Source organism: Coenobita brevimanus, chromosome 24, assembly GCF_032717465.1.
Source record: "Coenobita brevimanus isolate Jiangsu-jjx chromosome 24, ASM3271746v2, whole genome shotgun sequence".
NCBI lineage: Eukaryota > Metazoa > Arthropoda > Malacostraca > Decapoda > Coenobitidae > Coenobita > Coenobita brevimanus.
The window spans coordinates 5,314,057-5,332,037 of record NC_136977.1 but is presented as its reverse complement, the minus strand read 5'-3'; the positions used below and the strand labels follow the sequence as shown (position 1 = coordinate 5,332,037).

General features: G+C 41.5%; 1 protein-coding gene across 3 annotated transcripts in view; it reads right to left on the bottom strand.

The window, feature by feature from the left end:
• Positions 1-17,981, bottom strand: part of LOC145393474 (apicoplast pyruvate carrier 1-like) — a 101,480-nt gene that overhangs the window by 65,987 nt on the left and 17,512 nt on the right. The window lies entirely within an intron of this gene.

Below are 17,981 nucleotides of genomic sequence, written 5' to 3'. Positions count from 1 at the left end.
CCGCTACTGGCCACACCTAATATTATCTTTATATGAGTCAAGATCTGTACTAGGCTAAATTAAGTGATATTCTAATATAGCAGAGCATGTATAAGCAAAAAGTGTTGTCCAAATAAATGAATACTGTACATCCAAAGTCAGTGCATTAGGAATCAGCTGATACAACGTAAACATCAGGTGGGTGTTGTCATTATTGCCAGATGGGAAGCAGGGAGATGCCAATTTTAAAGTAAAAGTTATCTTTCTAAGTAAGAACTATCCTTCTGCATGATGAGTACTATCTCTGGAAAAGTGACTATGGATGGTGTTAAGAGAAGGGATAAAGGCTGACAACAGCATAATGATTTCTACCCAGAACTGGTTGAAATGGAAATATATAATAAAATAGTAGAGAACTGAATAAACTGGAAAATATATTTCAAATGTAAATAGATGAAATTAAAAAGGAACTACACATGCAAAAGAAAATGAAAACTTAGTAAAAAAAAAAAAAAAAAAAAAAAAAAAAAAAAGATGAGCTGTCAGTTGAGGTAGTTTCTCTGAGAAGGAAGACTAGTGAAATGGCGAGTATGGTTGTCAACCATGAGAGTATGATGGAGGAGTTCAAAAATGTTAAAGAGACAATAAGGGAAGCAAGCAGTGATACTGAAGAATGGATTTCCCAGCTGAATGACATGTTGAGATATTGCAGAGATGAAGTACAAACTGTGTATGCTGAAATGGTGAAAGTAAAGAAAGATTTTGAAACAAACGTAGAAGGCATAATAAATGAAGTGAAAGAAATCATAAAAAACAATCCAAAACTGGTCAAAGAATCAGCAGAGATCAGTAAAACAATAGTAATCACTAGTATTGATGAAGACATAAAAAAACAATCTCGAGAGACAAATAGGTGATGGTAAATATCCATTCATTCATCCATCATCCACTCCAATGTCATCCCATGAGGAACATGGGAACCCAGGGCTAGGCAAGTTAGTACTGACATTTAAGATGAGAGTAACCAGCCTCACTCATCCCTGAGTGGCATTACATGAGCAATAAACCCCAACCACTCCTTGGAAATAAACCAACCCAGGCTCAATCTGAATAGAGGACTTGAATTACCCACTAAACCACTAGGCACCATAATTTGGTTTTATGGTTACCACCCAGCATAGTAAATGGTTTCCTGGTGTACAGGAAACCACTTGGCTTTTCACTCAGTGTACAGTCACCCATAGGCAGAAGGAAGAGGAAAGAATGAAGGAAAGAAAGACAGAAGAGGAAGGATGAAAGAAAGGAAAGGGCAGACATCCAAAGCAGCAATACATCAAGTGAGTGGATGGTGACTGCCCCCACCTACCGCTTATGGTAAACATAATAAACATATTGATGGAAGTATCAGAGGATATATCTGATCAATGGTAAACATAATAAACAAATTGATGGAAGTATCAGAGGATATATCTGATAAAGATACAGAGGCCCACAAATGGCTACAAAAATATGAGAGAAATAAGTCAAGGCCCCTCAAAGTAACCTTCCAAAGTGTGAACACTGTAAAGGAAATATTAAAAAATGCTAACAAACTCAGGGAAAAAGAGGAATTTGAAAAAGTATGGATAAAAAGATGCCTAACTCAGAAGGAATAGGGATTAATAAAGGAGAAGAGGGAAGAAGCAAAAACAAAAAATGAGGAAAGATCAGAGGAAGAGAAGAATAAATTTTTCTTACAAAGTAGTGGGATTACAAGTAAGACAGTGGTACATAACCAACAAGGACTTAAAAAAAAAAAAAAAAAAAAAAAAAAAAAAAAAAGGAAGGCAATAGACTCAAAATATGTCAGAAACGTAAACAACATGATTAAGATTATGTACTCAAACATGGATGAAATGGTATCCAAATTATTAGAGATACAAGACTATACCAAAGAAAAGGAACTTCATATTATTTGCCTTAATGAAACAAAATTAATCCCAAGGATATCAAATGACATCGTAAACTCTGAGGAATGTAACATAAGGAGAAGAGACAGAAATCTGACAAAAGGAGGAGGAGTTATATTAGCAATGTAAAATCTACAAGTCAAAGAGATAGAACCAGAAATTCCCCCACAAGCAGAATTAACTGGAGTAGAGAGCAACACATCTAAAGGGCAAATAATGATGGCAAATTTATGCCGGTAAATGCCACCCAAAACAAACACCTGGGAAAGGGGTGAATGTGAAGACCTGGCAGAAAGAACAATTCAGAGTTTAAAAGCCCTACTACATAGAATGGTAGACAAATATGAAAGAATTATATTAACTGGAGATTTCAATACAAATATAAATTGGAATACGTACTTTAAATGTAAGAGGCTGTGAAAGCTGCTAGGATCAAAAGCTCCTCAATATTGTACAGGAGTTTTTCCTAACACATCATGTAAAGAGAAACACCAGAAAAAGAGGACTAGATGATCCATCATTATTAGATCTTAAATTTACTAGGCACGATAATGATACTGACAACATAATGTACCACCTCCATTCGGCAAAAGCGACCATGCAATATTAAATTGCAACTTCAGGATTGCATATAATACAGTTGGCAGTAATGAAAGTTACAAAAAGAGCCTATACTATGAAAAGGGCAACTATCATGACCTAAAGAAGTACATCTTAGAAATAATTGGGAAAAGGAGCTTAGAGGACAAGCTATAAATGTTGTATAAAGAAAATTCTGTTAATTTTATGAAAAAGGAGTCAAAAATTATATCCCTCAGCACAAAGACACAGAAATGAGGATAAAGAAGTGGTTTAACAAAGAATGTAAAAAAATAAAATAAGAAAAGAAACTTGCTATGGAATAGATACAGAAGACACAATAGTGAGAGGGCACATAACAACAATAAACAGGCAAGAAATGAGTATACAAGGATAAGGAAAGAAGCTCAAAGACAGTTTGAGGAGTTCATTATAAATAAAAGTAGTGATCAACTGAAGCCTTTTTACAGGTACATCCAAAGCAAAACCAAAGATAATGATAAAATAGTCCATCATGAATGAGGAGATAATCTATATCCAAGAAGAAGACATTTGTAAATTATTTAACAAAAAATTTCAATCAGTTTTTACAGACAAAAGTAATTTTGAGAGAGATGTTAAGGAAAATGCATGCCCATGCCTTACCAGATATACAAATAACGGAACAAGAGGTACAGGAAGAGTTGAGCAAACTAGGCAAGGGAAAAGCAAATGGTCCTGACGAAATTTCAGGCTGGGTGCTACATTAATGTGCAGAAGAGTTAAGCAGACCAATATATTCAATATTCATGGATTCCTTAAGTCAAGGTAAACTACCTGATACAGAATTTGGAAGAATGCAAACATTGTTCCCCTATTCAAGACAGGAAACAGACAAAATCCACTGAACTACTGACCAGCATGGTAACGAAGATACTAGAAAATCGATCTATTGCCAGACGCCTCAATCCCGTTTGGGGTGGTCACAAACAAATCGCCTCCATGTCACCCTGTCCCCCGTCATTTCACTGCCCTGCTCCAAACTCACATCCCCCTCTCTCATATACCTCTCCACCCCATCCCTCCATCTCATCCTCAGCCTCCCCCTCCCTCTTCCTCCCTCCACCTCACTAACATACACTCTCTTTGTCAGTCTTTCACCCTCCATCCTTTCCACATGGCCAACCCACCTCAGTGTGTTCCTCATAACGCTTCCTATCACATCCACATCCACACCATAATGCTCCTTTATATCCTCATTCATCAGCCTGTCTCTCCATGTGACTCCACAGGCTCCTCTTAAATAACTCATTTCCACTAATCTCACTCTTGACTTGTGTCCTTCCAACAACGTCCAAGCTTCACTTCCATACGTTAGAGTTGGTATCAGAATAGTCATGTAGTAACTTTTTCACTTCCATGCTCACTTCCCTGTTTCTTATCACTGCTTGCAAGGAACCAGCAACCTTTCTTCCCTGCTGTACCCTTTCAAGCACTTCACCCACCAAACCTCCATCCTCACTCATCACACAACCCAAGTACTTAAACGTACTCACATTTTCCAATTCCTCACCATCCAACCTTGCTGTACATTCACTGACTTCACCTCTCTCAAAGACCATCATTTTACTCTTCCCTACATTCACCTTTATATTCCGTTTCTTATACACTCTCCCAAACTCATCCACCAAGCCTTGCAGCTCCCCTTCATCTTCACTCAACAACACAGTATCATCTGTAAACAACAGTACAGGGAGTTTCCAAACACTATCCTCTCTCACCAGGGCCACTCCAACATCCACTACCCTACCTTGTACCTCTTTCATTACCCCATCCAGGTACAGATTGAACAACCATGGAGACATGACACATCCCTGTTTCAACCCAACCTTCACAGAGAAAAATTCACTTAGTTCACCATCCACACGCACTGCAACCTTAGCACCATCATACATACTCTTCACAGCATTCAACAACTTCCCATCTACTCCATATATTCTTAATACTTTCCACAATCCTTGTCTATCCACCCTGTCATATGCTTTCTCCAAATCCATGAAAGCCGCACATAGCTTCTTTCCCTTCTCTAGAAACTTTTCCACTGAAGATCTAAGAATGAATATCTGATCTACACAACCTCTTCCCTTCCTAAAGTCTCCCTCGTTCTTCTCCAACTAATTCCTCTGTTCTTTCTCTAACTCTGTCAATAAGTATTCTACCATACACTTTTCCTATTATACTAAGAAGACAAATGCCCCTATGATTACCACACACTTCTTTTTCCCCTTTTCCTTTGTACAAGGGAATAATTATACCTGACTTCCAATCCTCCGGGACTCTACCTTCCTCCCAGGCCAATCTGCACATCTTCCACATCCATTCTACTACTATCCCCCATGCTTCAGCATTTCACCACACACTCCATCAATTCCTGGGGATTTCCCCAATTTCACTTTCTTCATTGCTTCCACAACTTCTATCCTACTGATTTCTTCCTGTCTTCTCACCTCCCTCCTTCTCCCAGCCACTTATACTCGCATTACTTCCATCCTGTATGTTCAACAATTCCATAAAGTGTTCTCTCCATCTGCTCGCTTTTTCTCCCTTCTCCACTAGTAATCTACCATTTTTATCTTTCACTCCCCTGCTAACCTCACTTCCACCCTGTCTTACTCTCTTCACCTCTTTCCAGAACATTTTCTTAGTCCCTCCACTTTACACTCAAATTCCTTCTAAATTCCTCATCCACTCTCTTCTTACTCTCTCTTACTAATCTTTTCACCTCTCTCTTTCTTTCTACATATAACTCTCTCTTCCGCCTCTCAACTTCTTCCACGCCCCTATTTCTCATCCATTCATTGTATGCTTTCTTCTTTTGTGCCACAGCCTGTTCCACCTCTTCAGTCCACTACGCTGTTCCTTGCACCCCCCTCTGTCTTCTCTTCCTCCCACAAACCACATCACATGCTGCACATATTTCTTCTGTAAATATCCTGCACACACCTTCCACGTCCCCCATCTGCTCCAATTCATATTTGCCCAATCGTTCCTCCACTTCTCTCTTATGCTCTGCCTTTTTCTCATCCTCTTGTAACCTTTCCACTCTCCTTGCAACTACTCCTTCCTCTCGTTTTTCCCTTCTTCTATTTCTCCATCTTACTTGGATCCTAATTCTGGCCACAGACAGTTCAGTTTTAGAAACAGAAAATCTTGTGTTACTAATCTATTAAGCTACTATGACAGAGTTGCACAAACACTACAGAAAAAGAGAAGGATCAGTAGATACAGGGAGGTCCCGTTATACGACCACTTGATATTCAAGAAACCAATGATACAATCTGGGTAGATTAGGGACTATTTTCATTATACGATCTCGAAAATCAAATGACACGACATTCAGTCTGGGGCGAGGTGGGAGGATCAGTTATCCCAGCAAACGCAGTCACTGCCGTTTTCTCTCAACCTCGGAGAGAAGTAGCAGGACTGCTCAGCTGCAGCATTGCTAGACTTGCGATAATTATCGCAAAATGCAATAATTTGGTACACTTTGCGATATGCGATAGCATGCATGCGATAATGTGATGACTTTCCTAATTTCATAATCTGAAAAATAAATCGAGGATTGCAAAATTAACAAGTCTACTGTAACACTACTACAACAGTAGGATTTAGTAACTCTTATGATAACCAGTATTATAATCTGGCAGGTACTTAACAGTTAAATTCAGTAACATTAACTGATCACTCCACATACAAATATATTAATTCCACAGTAATTACCAATTTATGTGAAAGAATGCCTTTGTTTATGAGTGTGATAATTTTGATCAAAAGGCAATAATTTTAATGTGCCAGGTAAGGTAATATGGGTTTGGGAATCCGACAATGCTGCTCAGCTGGCGACCGCCAGCTTCCCACCTCCAATGCAACATTATCACCTATAGATGAGTGTTATGCATGTTTTATGTGTTTAATTAATGTGCAGTCATGTTATTTGCATACAGTACTATTTGCTCTTTCAAGATGCTTTCTCTACAGTTCAGTAATATAGATATGTTTGTTGCATTTGGTATCGTATATTTTAGCTTGAAAACTTGCCTTTGATGGGGCCTTGAACCCAACCAATATTTTACCATTAGTTAAGTGTTTTGTTATATGAGAATTCATTATACGACTATGCCAAATGGAACCCAACTGCTCGTATCTTTGGAACCTCCCAGTAGTATCTATTTAGATTTCAAGAAAGCATTTGACAGAGTACCGCACCAAAGACTTTTATGGAAACTGTCCCATCAAGGAGGAATCCAAGATAATCTGTACTGTTGAATGCAAGACTTTCTCAGAAAAAGGGAAATGAGAACTGTACTAAGGGGAAATTACTCATTATGGTGAGAAGTGACCAGCAGAGTTCCACAGTGCTCAGTACTGGCACCAATTATGTTTCTGGTATACAGTATATAAATGACACTGACGGCAACTATGGAAATGGAAGCTATCTAAATATGTTTGCTGATGATGTAAAAATACAAAGGAAAATTACAAACACAGACTCTTGCAGAAAGCTACAAGAAGAATTAAATAAGCTTCAACGATGGAGCAACAGATGGCAAATGGTATTCAGTGTGGACAAATCCCATGTACTGTAACTAAGTTTAGTAAAGAGGAAAAAGACCAGACTGGGATTATAAGCTAGGAAGTTAAACCCTACACATATCAGAGGTGGAGAAGGACCTAGGAGAGATTATCAATAACAGACTATCTCCGGTTAACCACATCAACGAAAAGGTACAGAGCATGTATACACTGCTTGCTAATATGAGAATATCATCATCATCATTGGGACCTCCTTTCCCACCCTAGGGCAGGGTGAGGATTGGCAATGTCCAGACAGCCCAAATTTGCCCAATCCAATGGGCCTGGCTTCCATTCACTCAACATTCAAGCCCCCGGTATCCTGGCTCTATCGGATACGTCAAAAACATGCACAATGTTCTGTGGCTTCACATAAACGTGTCCGATTGAGTCAATCCGGACACTGTCATGTTAAAAAGGGGTGTCAAATCCCTGACCATGCACTTCTCCTCACAACATTCTTCCAGCCAGCCCGATCTCTTGTCAGTTCCCAAGCCTCACCGACTTCCAAACCTCTCTTCCTCCCGCACTCATCCACCACATCTCTCCACCTTCTCCTTGGCCTACCTCGCCTCCTCCCTCCTTTAAATTCGCTCAGATATACCTTTTTCACCACTCTATTGTTACCAATTCTCTCCACATGACCATACCATCTCAGTAAACTCTCTTCAATTCTGGTGTCCACCGACTTCCTCACGCCACACCTTTCACGAATCATATTATTTCGTAACCTATCCAACCTCTGTACTCCACATACATTCCTCAGCAGTCCCATCTCCACTGCTCTTACTCTTGACTTTTTATTTTTGCCACACCATAGTCCATATGTTAAAGTTGGCACTATCACTCCTTCATGTAAGCCTCATGCAGCTGCAGCATTTAAACCCTGTTTCTTATCAAGGCCTTCATTGGACCAGCTACTTTTCTTCCTTGTGTCAATCTACTTTCAACTTCTTTTGCACATTTTCCTCTCTTTTCTGTTACTGTTCCCAGGTATTTGAACCCTCTCACCAATTCCAGTCTCACTCCATTCACTGTAACATCGCACTGGGAGTCACCTTCTCTCTCAATAACCATCACTTTACTTTTTTCTACATTTACTCTCAAGGCACAATGCTCACAGACCTCAGCAAAACTCTGCACTAGCGTACCAAGTTTTTGTCAAAAAAAAAAAAAAAAAAAAAAAAAAAAAAAAGAAGCAAGCAGTACTGCTTCATCAGTATGCAACAAATTTGAGAGATTCCATCTATCACCATTCATTACCAACGCCATCCCTCTCTCCATTACTCATGTTTTTACTTCTCTCATCACCCCATCCATATATATATTGAACAACCATAGGGACATCACACAACCTTGTCGTACACCCCACTGATGCCCATTAACCCTTACACATGCTTCACTACCATCATAAAGTCTCCTCACGGCACCTAGCAGCTTGCCAACTACACAGTACATGTGCAAAACTTTCCACAATCCTTCACTGTCCACTTTGTCATATGCTTTTTCCAGACCCACGAATGCCATAAACACCTTATGGTCCTTGTCACAAGCCTTCTCTGCTATCCGTCCCACTGCAAATATTTGATCCACACATCCTCTGCCACTCCTAAAGCCATCTGTTCAGCACTCACTAGGACTTCTGATACCTCTCTCACTTTATAATAATTCTCCATATACCTTCCCTACCACACTAAATAAAGTTATGCCACGGTAATTCTTGCACTCACTTCGCTCACCTTTATTTTTTGTACCGGGGTACAATCACAGCCTTTTTCCACTCTGCAGGCACAGTTTCACTCATCCATGCCTTCTTACATATCTCCAACAAGCCCTTAATTCTACTCTCTCCATTACACTTAAGCATCTCTGCATACACCTTATCAACACCAGCTGCTTTCGCATTTTTCAGCCGCTTCACAGCACTCTTCACCTGTGCGAGTGTCACGTCTCCTAGTATTGCATTCCTTCTCTGCACACCCCCAAAACCAATCATGTTTACAGCCGCTCTGCTCTTTCTATTCCCATTCATCAGGCTTTCAAAATATTCTTCCCATCTGGTCCTTACTTCATCCCCATGGGTTAATAATCTACCACCTACATCCTTCACACCACCACATTTCTTTCCGCTTTCACTTCTACATTTCTGCACCTCTTTCCAGAATAACTTCCTATTTTCAGAGTAGTTCGCATTCATTTTTCTTCCTAGATCATCATTTACCACCTTATTTTTCCTCTTCATTAGTCTCTTTACGTGCTTCTTGCTCTCAGTATATTCAGTTCTTATTTCAACTGAACCTCTGTCCTGTAACCACTTTAGCCAGTTCTTCCTCTTTTCTGCCATCACTCTCTTAACCTCCTCATCCCACCATGCTGTACCTTTCTTCTTTGTTGTTACTCTTGCCACACCACACACCGCTTTAGCATTCCTAACTAAGCAATCCCTATATGCATTCCACAGGCTGTCTAGATCCATTTCATTCCAATTCATTGATTCTAACTCCTCCTCTACTCTGGTCCTGTAATCATCTGCCATTTCTTTGATCCTCAGCTTCTCAACTTGCAGTCTTTCTCCCTGACTCTTCCTCTCTCTCCTGATCCACCTCACTCCTCTCAGCTTGATCTTGCATACCACAATCATATGATCTGACAAACCTCCACATCGTCCTCTCACGGCCCTCATATCAGCAACCATTCCCATCATCGACCTCTCTACAAGCATGTTATTAATCAGGCTTCTTTCAACACAATCCCTGTTCCCTCTATACCATGTATATTTATGTGCATCTTTGTGTTTGAAATACGAGTTACAAAAGCACAACCTCCTCTTCTGACACATATCCTTTGGTCACTTCCCGTTATCATTTTCTCCTGCTACTCCATTACAAGCCACTATGTCATCCTCAGGACCAGTGCCTACTCTTCCATTCATATCCCCCATTATGATCACTTTATAGCTCCTGGGCACTTCTCCCACTATTTCATCCAGCTCATCCCAGAACCTGTGTTTCTCTCTCTCACTCCTGTCCTCACACGGTGCATATGCTACAACCACTGTGACTTTCACCTTCTCAGACTTGAACTTGACATACATACACCTTGAGCTGACACATTTGTAGTCTCTCATTCCACTCTGCCACACCGCATTCATCAACAAAGCAACTCCTTCCTTGCATCTTCCTTGCCCATTCATTCCCGATCTTACACATTTCACACCCTCCCACTCCACTTCACACCCTTTCATCTTCGTTTCACACAACGCCATCACAGCATATCTCGCACTCGAACACATTCACCACTTCTACCCTCTTGCTCTCCTCAGAGAGATTAGCATTCACATATATAAATGACGACAGGCTAAGAAATAATAACATTATTCATCACGCGAACCCTGGAGTATGCATCAGCAGTCTGGAGTCCACATCTCAAAAAACATATACATAAGGTTGAAAAATTACAAAAGGCAGCTACAAGATGGGTAACAATCTTAAGGGATCTAAGCTATGAAGAAAGACTAGAAAAACTGAACCTACCAACATTACAAGACAGAAGGAAAAGAGGAGATATGATTGTGCTATATAAATGGATCACAGGGAAAGAGAAAACAGACATCAATGAGTATATAACCTATGGGAGGCATCAGCAAAAGGATACTGCAAAAAACTGCATAAAAAGAGGGGTGATAAAGATGTATGGAAATCGTTTCCCAAATAGGACAATTAATCAGTGGAATGCATTACTGAATGAAACTGAGTGTGCCAAAACTATTCATAAATTTAAAGATATGTACGATAAAAATGGTTTAATCCAGTTTCCCAATAGGACAATTAATCAGTGGAATGCACTACTGAATGAAACAGTGTGTGCCAAAACTATTCATAAATTTAAAGATATGTATGATAACTAAGGGGTGGTTGGGGTTTATTGCTCACGTAATGCCACTCTGGGATAAGTGAGGCTGGTCACTCTCATCTTAAATGCCAGGACCAACTTTCCTAGCCCCGGGCTCCTACGCTCCTCATGGGGCAACGTAGGATTGGATGATGGACGGATGGATGGATGATAAAAATGGTTTAATACAAGGGACAGTACAAGTTTGACTCATTCCTGTAAAGATACAATTATGAAGAACAATTAGGTAAGAACACATACTGACAAAATGGCATGGTCAATGGACTGTAAACACTAACAAACAATACTTCAACTTCTTGATGTTCAGCATCTCTAAATTTTCATCACTGTTATCATCCCGACCCTTACTAATGCCTAAGATCAAGTGAGGCTAAGACATACAAAGCAAGGAAAAAGAAAGTAAAAATGGGAGAAATCTATCAAAATGCATGCCTAAGAATAAAGGTTACACAATTATTCACTTATCATTCAACCCAATAAAATCTTGGTTTCTCACAGCTGTTTCAGTATAACTGCTACAATCTCTTCAAAGGTGTGTGTGACAAATGTTACATATTTTTTGGTACTGTTCATCAAGTTGCACACATGACATATGTGACTGGCATTTTAACATACAAGTAACTCTCGATTTATATCTAGGTTGCACCTGAGAAAAAAAAGTTTGGAAACTGAAATACAGTACAGTACTGTAAATCATGAGTGCTACAACATGGGTCCAATGAAACTATGTCAAGTAGCCAGCCAAAGTTACTCTTATGCAGCTACCAAACTATCTATTTATCTATAGCCTGACACCCTAATCACGCAGTGGGTGGCCACAGACAAAACGACTCCAAGTCGCTCTGTCACCCACCATTTGACTACCCACCCCCCAACTCACTCCCCTCTCCCTCATATACCTCTCAACTCCATCCCTCCACCTCATCCTCGGTCTTCCCCTCCCTCTCCCTCCTTCCACCTCACCTACATACACCCTCTTAGTCAGTCTTTCATTCTCCATTCTCTCCACATGTCACATCCACATCCACCCCACAACGTTCTTTCACTTCTTCATTCGTCAACCTGTCCCTCCATGTCACTCCACATGCTCAAGTAACTGATTTCCACTGTTCTCACTCTTGACTTGTTCCCCTCTTGCAAGATCCATGCCTCGCTTCCATATGTCAGGGTAGGGATCACAATACTATCATACAGTGACTTCTTAACTTCCATACTCACCTCCCTATTCCTCATCACTGCTTTCAGTGAACCAACAACCTTCCTTCCCTGCTGTACCTTTTCACGCACTTCATCTCCCAAAGTTCCATCCTTACTCATCACACTACCCAAGTACTTGATTACACTCACATTCTCCATATCCTTGCCATCCAACCTCACCGTGCATTCTGTGACTTCATTCCTCTCAAACACCATAACTTTACTCTTGTTTACATTAACTTTCAGCTTCCTCCTCCTACACACTGTCCCAGATTCATTCACCAAACCTTGGAACTCCCATTCATCTTCACTCAACAATACTGTATCATCAGCAAACAGCAACACCGGAATCTTCCAAATCTCACCCTCATTCATTAGAGCCACCCCTACATCCACTGCCCTACCTTGCAACTCCTTTACAACCCCATCCATGTATATATTAAACAGCCATGGAGACATTACACAAACCTGTTTCAGTCCCACACTGAGATCAAAGAACTCACTCAGCTCACCATCCACTCGTACCGTAGCCCTAGCTCCTACGTACATACTCTTCACAGCATTCAGCAATTTCCCCTCCACACCATATGTTCTCAATACCTTCCACATACCTTGTCTAGCTATTCTGTCATAAGCTTTCTCCAAGTCCATGAAGGCAGCATACACTTTCTTTCCCTTCTCTATATATTTCTCCACTAAACATCTTAGAACAAATATCTGATCTACACACCTGTTCCCTTCCTAAATCCCCCTTGTTCTTCTCCAACTAGCTCCTCTGTTGTATGCCTAACCCTATCAACGAGTATTATACCATCTATTTTTCCAGTCACATTAAGAAGGCAAATATCCCTATGGTTACCACATACTTCTCTCTCCCCTTTTCCTTTGTATAAAGGAACAATTATACCTGATTTCCAGTCCTCCGGAACCCTTCCCTCTTCCCAAGTCAATCTACATAACTTCCATATCCACTCCACTACAATCTCACCTCTGTACCTCAGCATTTCACCACACACTCCATCAATTCCTGGGCCCTTTCCCATCTAGATCTTCACTGCTTCCACTATTTCTGCCCTACTGATCTCTTCCTCCCTCCACTCATCTCTCCTTCTCCCAGCCATTCCCCCAACCACTTATACTCGCACTGTTCTCACTCTCTACATTCAACAAATCCTCAAAGTGCTCCTTCCATCTCCTCAATTTCTCTCTCTTCTCTACCAACAATCTGTTATTCCTATCTTTCATTCCCCTACTATTACCCCTTTCACACTGTCATACTTTCTTTACCTCCTTCCAAAACAATTTCTTACTCTCCCTCCATTTCACACCCAGATTCCTCTCAAACTCTTCATCCACTTTCTTCTTACTCTCCTTCACCAATCAACCCAAACTACCTAGGTTTTAAATCAACCTACTTAACAACCATAACCACTAAAACACCACAATACTGCTGTTATAAACCACTGAAGAAAGATTTTTGAATATACGGCATGGTGAAATCATAACACTGTCAGCTCAAAGACATTCCCAAATGGTTTGCAGTTAGAGGTTGGGGTGCTTTTATTACTGCTGTTCACACGTATCACTTGACTGTCTTGTTAGAGCCCAAATAATATTAACCATCATTCTGAACTGAAATGCACATTATTGTCCTGAGGATAATTGTCACTGAAGGAAGGAAAACATTTGAAGTGGAATGAAGCAATGCCATCAGCTGATCCATACTGCTATATGAATGATCACACACTTCACCTGTTTTTGTTACTTTAAAGCTAAAATATATATATATATATATATATATATATATATATATATATATATATATATATATATATATATATATTGTCATTCAGAATTGTAATGCACGGATCATACTAAGGATAACTTTCAATACATACCAGTAAGCAAAACTTTGACTGGAAAGATGCAATCACTTGTTTACAAGGTGACCAGCTGATCAGCTAAATAACTTGACACAATTCACTCAATTCTTGTCACCTAAGAGGTCACATAACATGAACTGTCATTCAGAATTACAGACTACAGACCATACTGAGGATCTTATGTACATAGCACTCTATGACTCAAGCTCCTGACTGCTTTGCTGGTAGTATTCCTGCTGATCATACTGTTTCTCCAGCATGGTGATGGTTAAATCAAGAGCTGGCCAATTACATACTGAAAAAAGGATGTCATAAGTTGAAGATCATTACAGCAAAATGTTGTATACCAGGGGGTGCCTGCATTAAAGCATTTCATGGAGACTATGAGAGGATAGCAGTAGTATTCTACCAGAAGCCATCTTTGCCAACAGTGACAATGAATGACAGCTGACTCAGTGTACAGCCTACACGAGAAGTGGCAGTATAAGCAGTGTAAATCCATCTATACACGAACAGTGTACATGTGTTTCCTACCCTTTCTCACTTCAGTCTGGCCTGAAATGAGGGACTTCCAAAAATCGTCTACCACCAGATGTCTCTCACTGTTAACAGCTTCCCTGTCCCAAGTATGTGTTCAATTACTGTGATTTTTCTCTGTTGATGTGAGACCCTGTGTAGGAAAATTCCATCATACACTACCAAAGTACTGTATTGAAAATGCTTCTTAACAAAAATACAGTATAACAGAGAAGATTACATTGCTTTTGTTGTTCTATTTCCCTGAAAACAAAGTCCCAATTTTGAAAACCTGGCACTTATATATTTATTTTTGTCGTTTTTAACCTCTAAAAGACAGGCATAGGAATGTTTAGACATGCCTCGGGACGAGCATAATCGGCGGGTGCGATTTGGTGGGGGATTTGTGGGGGGGATTTGTGGGGGGGAGGTGTGGGGGTGTGTGGGGGTTATGGGACGGTGCAGGGATGAGGACTGGGTGCTTAGGGAAGGTGGGGGGTCGGGGTGGGGGGTATGGTGGAGGTGGGGGTTGATGGATGGGGGTGGTAAGTGAGGGGTGGGGAGAGAGGTGGGGGGAAAAGAGTGGGGGTGGCACTGGGGGTTGGAGAGGTGGGGTTGTTTGGGGGGTGGGGGTGGAGGAGGGTAGGGGGTTGGGGGTGGTGGGGATAGGAGATGGGCAGTAAAGGGTAGGGGATAGGGGGTGGTGGGTGATGGGGAAATGGTGGTGAGTGGTGGAAAATGGTAGGGGGATGGTGGGGGGAGTGGGAGTGGTGAAGGAGTGGTTGGGAGGATTGGGGGTTGTGGGGGATGGGGATTAGGGGTGGTGGGAGGGTGGGGGTTAGGAGTGGTAGGGGATAGTGGGGGGTATTGGGAGGATGGTGGGGGGAGTTGGCGGCAGTGGGGATTTGGGGATAGGGTGGTGGGGGTGGTTGGAGGAGGGGGTGGGGTTGGGGTGGGGGGTGAGGGTGGGGGGTGAGGGTGGGGGGTGAGGGTGGGGGTGGGTGACAGGTGGTGTGAGGGTGAGGTGGCAGGGGATGGGTTTGGTGGGGTGGGGGGGGGTGTGACTGCATATGTGGACACCAGTCTTTTTGGCCCTAGTACCCTTGGACAGCAAGTGCAGACACCCATCTTTTAGGGGTTCATTAAGTTGTTAAGAAGCTTGGTTAAATCCTGCCTCACAAAATGTTCGATTTATACAGTAAACCCTCGATATAACGAATTAATTGGGGGGAGGGGTGGGTTGCTATATCTGAAAGTTCACTATATACGAGGGGTTGGTATTTCTGAGGGATTACCGAACTCAGTTCGCTATGTAAGGGTAGTCGTTCGGTCCTACATGCTCAAACACAACCTAAAGTAACTCTGTGAAGTTTTACATGGAGAATTCAATGGTTTATGAAGCTGTACATGTAAATACAATACTGTATGAAGTTGTACATATAAATACAATACCTATAATAAGCAGTGGTGGGCAGCACAAACGAAGAAGGACCTTGCGCAAGCGCAAAGCTCAATCCACAGTCGGCTACCTTGTGCAAGCGCAAATGCGCAATCTGACAAATATTTAGCTTGCGCAATGTCGCAAAGCGCAAGCGCAAACCATTTGCATATATACATGACAGTATTGTGATACCAACTCTAACGTATGGAAGTGAAGCTTGAACGTTGCTGGAAAGACACAAGTCAAGACTGAGAGCAGTGGAAATGAGTTATTTAAGAGGAGCCTGTGGAGTCACATGGAGAGACAGGCTGACAAATGAGGATATAAAGGAGCGTTGTGGTGTGGATGTGGATGTGATAGGAAGCGTTAGGAGGAATACACTAAGGTGGTTTGGTGTGGAGAGGATGGAGGGTGAAAGACTGACGAAGAGAGTGTATGTGAGTGAGGTGGAGGGGGGAAGAGGGAGGGGAAGGCCGAGGATGAGATGGAGGGATGGGGTGGAGAGGTATATGAGAGAGGGGGGTGTGAGTTGGGAGTGGGGCAGTGAAATGGCAGGGGACAGGGCGATGTGGAGGCGATTGTTTGTAGCCACCCTGAACGGGATTGAGGTGTCTGGCAATAGATAGACAGATAGATTTTCTATTATTTGTAATTTGTGCAAGTGCGCAATCTAATATTTAGCTTTGTGCAACGTCGCAAAGCGCTAGCACAAATCATTTGCATATATTTGTGGGAATTACTGTAAAATATATATTGGTATAATTAAATAAATTACTAAATTAGCAACCTGCCCACCACCCGCGGTGACTGAGGTACAGTAGGTCATTGTCCAAGAAAAACAGCCTATATTTACCAAGGCATTGGCAAAGATCAAGTGATTACTGTATCATCAACTCTTTCTCTCTCTCTCTCTCTCCGACAGAGGAGGGAGGGAATGGAGAATAAGAGAGGAGGGAAGGAATGGAGAATAAGAGAGAGAAGAGGGACGAAGTTTATGCCTTATCTCCTCACTCAAAGGGACGCTCCTTTGCCATTCCTGTATTTATTCTCTCTCTCTCTCTCTCTCTCTCTCTCTCTCTCAGAATAATGCTCTTTATCTCTCTCTCTCTCTTGTCTTGTCAAGACAATTTATTTAATAATTCAGTATAGATATACAATAGCATATGTAATTCATTACAAAATATAAAAAATCATGAAAACAGAGCATTTAAATCAAATATCCAGTATACATCAAACATATCAGGAATTATTAGGCTGTGGATATTTGATTTAAATGATATGCTTTAATGGGTTTTTTAGGGAATTGCATATACTAATCTTAATAAATAATGTATATCTATTATTATTTACTAATAATAATAATTTAAAAAATATTAAAAATACATTATCTCTGTTGAAGCATATTAAGAAATGCTACTATCCCCTTCCCTCCCGCCTCCCCCCACCAACCCACCCTCGCAACCCGCCTCAGCCTCCCCCATCCATTGTCCAGCCATGTGGGAAGCTCCCAAGACCACGTGTTCCCTGGAAGACCGCGTGTCCCTTGGATTGCGTAATCCATAGGGCAGGTGCGCAAGGCCGGTGCACAAGCGCAAACTTACTTGCGCTTGCACACCTGCCTTTTCATGTGTCTATCTATCTATCTATTGCCAGACGCCTCAATTCCGTTTGGGGTGGCCACAAACAAATCGCCTCCAAGTCGCCCTGTCCCCCGCCATTTCACTCCCCTGCTCCCAACTCACACCCCCCTCTCTCATATACCTCTCCACCCCATCCCTCCATCTCATACTCGGCCTCCCCCTCCCTCTTCCCCCCTCCACCTCACTCATATACACTCTCTTCGTCAGTCTTTCACCCTCCATCCTCTCCACATGGCCAAACCACCTCAGTGTGTTCCTCATCACGCTTCCTATC